This window comes from Aplysia californica, unplaced genomic scaffold (genome assembly GCF_000002075.1).
Source record: "Aplysia californica isolate F4 #8 unplaced genomic scaffold, AplCal3.0 scaffold00633, whole genome shotgun sequence".
NCBI classification, from domain to species: domain Eukaryota; kingdom Metazoa; phylum Mollusca; class Gastropoda; order Aplysiida; family Aplysiidae; genus Aplysia; species Aplysia californica.
The window spans coordinates 60,231-67,055 of NW_004797903.1; positions in this window are offsets into that span (position 1 = coordinate 60,231).

The window sequence follows — 6,825 nt, forward strand, 5'->3', positions numbered from 1 at the left end:
TAAACTCGTGGAAAACACCGAACCGGGAGAGAGATGAAAACGCGGTGTAGGCATGTCCGCCCGTAGCTTTCTACTTCCGTTCTTCTGTGCCTAGTAGTGCTGGGCGTAAATCGATACTGACTGGTATTGGATATTAGTCGATATTTGACAACCAGATTCGATTGATACTCGATATAGATACTGAGATGTCATATTTATCTAAAAAAAAGCCTAATTCTCTACAGTTTCCACGTGGTCATATATAAGGTCAAAATGTTTCCTCCTCGACAGCGTTTGCCCAGATTGTTTTGGGGCTTGGCGTTGGCTATTATTTATTTATTTATTTTTTGGGGGGAGGGGGGGTTATTTTGTGTGTTTTGTTTTGTTTGTTTGTTTTGTTTGGGGGGGGGGTGTTATTGGATTCTATTTCAAGTTTTTTTACCCCACTTTATTTTACAGAATTCAAGAATAACATTAAAATATGTTACAAAGGATATGATTTAGTGGCCACTGCAATTGTTGCAATTGTCACACATTTCAAAATATGAAAATGATACATAAAATGATAATACGTGGAATATATGGAAGAGTTTTGTTAGAAAAGTAATAGAGAAATTGTATACTATCATGACTGAATGTTTTCTTGAATACACCAACAACATACAATCTCAGATAATTGAAAATACATGTAAAAATATCAACATTAATGAAGGATTTTGTTCAGAAAGATTATTTTGTCTGCATTCTGTCGTGATAAACTTGCCCTTCGTAGGTACACATAGATAATGCATTAAATTAAAGGTTCTTATTCAAGAAAAGCAGCATGTTGATGTTTTTCTCTTTCAAACTTGCTCTTCTGCGAGAAATGAGTTCTCCGGCCTTTGAGAAAAGGTGTTCAGATGGTACACTTGTCGCAGGCACAGCTAAGAATCGTTTTGCCAAAAGACTCATTTGAGGAAAGAGCAGTTCTCTTTCTTTCCAACATTTAAGTGGATCCTGGCGCCGATGTATGGGGTTTTCCTCTGTGTATCTTCTCATCTCAAGATGGGGCTGAACTTTGCCTTGTGGTGAAGTTGTTATGAGTGTTGATATTTTTGCATCGTCGTCAGCCCAAAGATAATAATAATAATAATAATAAATAGCATTTGTATAGCGCATATTCCCGCTCAACAGCAAGCTCTATGCGCTTTACACTATATTATTACCCCAGCAGACCATAGAACACTCCGAAACATTCTCAGCTTCCCGGGAAGCATACAGTGCAAGCAGCTGATTAAGCGCTCAAACACTAACAAACTGACAAGAACTTTCGCTGTCTATAGCCGGGTACCCATTCCCACCTGGGTGAAGTGAGGAAAATTTGTGTAAAGTGCCTTTCCCAAGGACACAACGTCGGGTCCCTGACGGGATTCGAACCCACGACCTTACGATTGCGAGTCCGAGAGCCTAACCACTAGGCCACCGACGCCAGATAATTGCTCTTCCTCTTCCATTGGGGTATCGGTGGTTTTAGTTTCAGAAGTATTAGTGTCGTCATCCATGTCGACTGGGTTCATTCTCGACTCTAACCCCTCCTGTATATAATGTCGTCATCCATGTCGACTGGGTTCATTCTCGACTCTAACCCCTCCTGTATTGCGCTAAGAGCAGTGTTGTCTGTGAATGGGTGCTTCCGGAATCATGGATCAAGAAACGTGCTTCCCGCCCAAAGAAATTTGTCTTCTGAGCTTGAAAATCTGTAGCGCAGTTGTCTTTGTAATTCATTTGAAATGGGCGATAGGTCCTTTTGCAGTGCGTTGTGTAGAATTTTAATAAGTGGTGTGACCTTGGAAGCAGTTGTAAATTTCTCTCCACACATCTCACGAGTTGCAGTTTCAAACGGTTCCAAGGCTTTCAAGGCTTGTTTCAACTCATCAACTGCATCACCTGACAAGACCATTTGGTCCTTATCCATAAAGCACAACACGGTCATAATTTCAGAATGCAGCTCTAAAAATCGTTGGAACATGTAGAAACATGAGTTCCATCTTGTCTCACATTCCTGAATCACTTTCAATGGCTCAGGTCTGGATTGCTTTTGTAATTCTTCCAGCTTGTCTGATGCTTTCACGCTGTGTTTAAAAAAACGTGACAATGGCTTTGACCCTTTCTTTAGTTGTCACAAATTTCTCAGTTGTTTTCAACGAATCGTTCACAACGAGATTAAGGGTATGAGCAAAACATCCAGCATGTCGTATCCCTAAAAGTGAAACAGCTGTCTCCATATTTCTTGCGTTGTCGGTGATGACCGCATTGACTTTGTCGCTGATACCCCAGTTCTCCAGGATTCCTTTTAAACAACTTGCGATGTTTTCTGAAGTGTGGGATACTTCTATCCCAACTGTATCCAATACAAATGAATGAAGAACCCAGTCTCTGTCTACAAGATGAGCTGTCACCGTAATGAATCCTTGCGTTTTACAGGACGTCCATGTGTCTGTGGTGATGGCGATAGATATCGCCTCTTGCAACTTGGAAAATACGCGCGGCTTTTCTTTCTCGTACAGTGCAGGAAGCATAGTTCTTGTGAGTTTTGTTCTGCTTGGTAACTCATATCGCTGATCTAGGCCTTTAACAAATAGTCTGAAACCTGCACTCTCAACGACAGAAAGCGGTTGCATATCCTCTACTACCATTTCAACAAGTAGCTGATCCAGACCCAGTCGTCAGGGTGAATGAATGTCGTATATTTCTTGACGTTCTAAGACGGTTTTTATTGTTGGTTGTGTAACGATGCCTCGACTGCCAGATGCGCTTGTTATTGGAGTGGATTCCTTTTTCTTGCGGTCCTCAGCTTTCTTCAGGTCATCTTGGACAACCAGCTGGCAACAAACACTTGATTTTTAATCACCAAACTGTGTCAAATGCTTGTTATAAGTCAACTTAGAGCCTTGTTTGTTTGGTTGGTTTGGGGATGGGTTTTTTTCTAATACATATTTTTAATTCAGTAGCCTATAGTTAACAAATGTGACAGTTTTCCCTTCCAAAACCATAGGAATGATACATAAAATGATAATACGTGGAATATATGGAAGAGTTTTGTTAGAAAAGTAATAGAGAAATTGTATACTATCATGACTGAATGTTTTCTTGAATACACCAACAACATACAATCTCAGATAATTGAAAATACATGTAAAAATATCAACATTAATGAAGGATTTTGTTCAGAAAGATTATTTTGTCTGCATTCTGTCGTGATAAACTTGCCCTTCGTAGGTACACATAGATAATGCATTAAATTAAAGGTTCTTATTCAAGAAAAGCAGCATGTTGATGTTTTTCTCTTTCAAACTTGCTCTTCTGCGAGAAATGAGTTCTCCGGCCTTTGAGAAAAGGTGTTCAGATGGTACACTTGTCGCAGGCACAGCTAAGAATCGTTTTGCCAAAAGACTCATTTGAGGAAAGAGCAGTTCTCTTTCTTTCCACCATTTAAGTGGATCCTGGCGCCGATGTATGGGGTTTTCCTCTGTGTTTCTTCTCATCTCAAGATGGGGCTGAACTTTGCCTCGTGGTGAAGTTGTTATGAGTGTTGATATTTTTGCATCGTCGTCAGCCCAAAGATAATAATAATAATAATAATAAATAGCATTTGTATAGCGCATATTCCCGCTCAACAGCAAGCTCTATGCGCTTTACACTATATTATTACCCCAGCAGACCATAGAACACTCCGAAACATTCTCAGCTTCCCGGGAAGCATACAGTGCAAGCAGCTGATTAAGCGCTCAAACACTAACAAACTGACAAGAACTTTCGCTGTCTATAGCCGGGTACCCATTCCCACCTGGGTGAAGTGAGGAAAATTTGTGTAAAGTGCCTTTCCCAAGGACACAACGTCGGGTCCCTGACGGGATTCGAACCCACGACCTTACGATTGCGAGTCCGAGAGCCTAACCACTAGGCCACCGACGCCAGATAATTGCTCTTCCTCTTCCATTGGGGTATCGGTGGTTTTAGTTTCAGAAGTATTAGTGTCGTCATCCATGTCGACTGGGTTCATTCTCGACTCTAACCCCTCCTGTATATAATGTCGTCATCCATGTCGACTGGGTTCATTCTCGACTCTAACCCCTCCTGTATTGCGCTAAGAGCAGTGTTGTCTGTGAATGGGTGCTTCCGGAATCATGGATCAAGAAACGTGCTTCCCGCCCAAAGAAATTTGTCTTCTGAGTTTGAAAATCTGTAGCGCAGTTGTCTTTGTAATTCATTTGAAATGGGCGATAGGTCCTTTTGCAGTGCGTTGTGTAGAATTTTAATAAGTGGTGTGACCTTGGAAGCAGTTGTAAATTTCTCTCCACACATCTCACGAGTTGCAGTTTCAAACGGTTCCAAGGCTTTCAAGGCTTGTTTCAACTCATCAACTGCATCACCTGACAAGACCATTTGGTCCTTATCCATAAAGCACAACACGGTCATAATTTCAGACTGCAGCTCTAAAAATCGTTGGAACATGTAGAAACATGAGTTCCATCTTGTCTCACATTCCTGAATCACTTTCAATGGCTCAGGTCTGGATTGCTTTTGTAATTCTTCCAGCTTGTCTGATGCTTTCACGCTGTGTTTAAAAAAACGTGACAATGGCTTTGACCCTTTCTTTAGTTGTCACAAATTTCTCAGTTGTTTTCAACGAATCGTTCACAACGAGATTAAGGGTATGAGCAAAACATCCAGCATGTCGTATCCCTAAAAGTGAAACAGCTGTCTCCATATTTCTTGCGTTGTCGGTGATGACCGCATTGACTTTGTCGCTGATACCCCAGTTCTCCAGGATTCCTTTTAAACAACTTGCGATGTTTTCTGAAGTGTGGGATACTTCTATCCCAACTGTATCCAATACAAATGAATGAAGAACCCAGTCTCTGTCTACAAGATGAGCTGTCACCGTAATGAATCCTTGCGTTTTACAGGACGTCCATGTGTCTGTGGTGATGGCGATAGATATCGCCTCTTGCAACTTGGAAAATACGCGCGGCTTTTCTTTCTCGTACAGTGCAGGAAGCATAGTTCTTGTGAGTTTTGTTCTGCTTGGTAACTCATATCGCTGATCTAGGCCTTTAACAAATAGTCTGAAACCTGCACTCTCAACGACAGAAAGCGGTTGCATGTCCTCTACTACCATTTCAACAAGTAGCTGATCCAGACCCAGTCGTCAGGGTGAATGAATGTCGTATATTTCTTGACGTTTTAAGACGGTTTTTATTGTTGGTTGTGTAACGATGCCTCGACTGCCAGATGCGCTTTTTATTGGAGTGGATTCCTTTTTCTTGCGGTCCTCAGCTTTCTTCAGGTCATCTTGGACAACCAGCTGGCAACAAACACTTGATTTTTAATCACCAAACTGTGTCAAATGCTTGTTATAAGTCAACTTAGAGCCTTGTTTGTTTGGTTGGTTTGGGGATGTTTTTTTTCTAATACATATTTTTAATTCAGTAGCCTATGGTTAACAAATATGACAGTTTTCCCTTCCAAAACCATAGGCTAGATATTCCAGTATATCTGTAAACTGAGTCCAAAAATGTGGAATTATTTGATTCTGTTAACTTTAACAAAGAATGATAAAGGAAAATGATAAATTATGCAAAAAATGATCAAATTTTGCTAAATTATGGGGGGTGCATAAAACCACGGGGACAGGTTTATTGCCTCTGGGTCTCGCTAGTTTTCCTCCGGCCTTCGGAGAGCGTGCGTACGTTTTTGCGTGAATTTCCTCCTTTTTTGAAATTCCTGAGTGGCAGCTATGTACTAGTAGGTCTTACTTCTTTGCTGTCCCTCTGCTGTTTCTCTCTGTCTGTCCGGGGCAGTGCCACTGACTGTAGTGTCTTTAGGCCATTCTCAAAGGGGGTACATTTCTTGTTCAAGCACAGTAGAATTGTAAATGGGCTGATTCATCGTGTCACGCTCATAACTGTGTCTGATCTGCTACAGGGAACTGCTGCTTTTTCTTTCCTATTTCTTACTATTGTCATTTTCCTCTACTTCTTTTGTATGTTTGTCACACTCTTGTGACTCACTATTTCCAGGGTGCCTTGATAGTCGAAGCAGACCTTGTGCTGTTGAAGCTAGAGAGGTGAGCCGAGTAAGTCCGATTCCCTGTAAAGACTTCTCTGTTGACACCCACTGCCTGGCGCTCATATGACCTTATACAGTTGCAAGCGCTGTAAAACCCTCTACGAAAAAAAAGTGTCTGTCTGTCTGTCTTACTTTTTCCCAACACTAAATGATGACCATTATTGTGTTGTACTGCATCTTTTTACTGAAATAAAACAGTGTACTAATGGAAAGTACTGACAAAGTGTGTGTTATAGGTTAATTGTTTGACAGTGTGTCTGTTGGGTGTAATGTTTCTTTGAATGTGTTGTGCTTGTATAATGTGTTACAGAGTGTGTCTTCTGTTACAGAGTGTGTCTTCTGAGTGTAATGTTTCACTGAGTGTGTTGTGTGTGCTCGTTTGGCAGTGTGTCTGCTGTGTGTAATGTTTCACTGAGTGTGTTGTGTGTGCATGTTTGACAGTGTGTTTTCTGTGTGTTTGTGTGTGTAATGTTTCACTGAGTTTGTTGTGTGTGTTGTGTTTTACACTGTGTCTGATGTGTGAAATGTTTCACTGTGTTGTGTGTACAAATGTATAGTGTTTGACAGTGTATCTGCTGTGTGTAGTGTGAAATGTTTCACTGTGTTGTGTGTATTGTGTTTGACAGTGTGTCTGATGTGTGAAATGTTTCACTGTGTTGTGTGTATTGTGTTTGACAGTGTGTCTGATGTGTGAAATGTTTCACTGTGTTGTGTGTATTGTGTTTGACAGTGTGT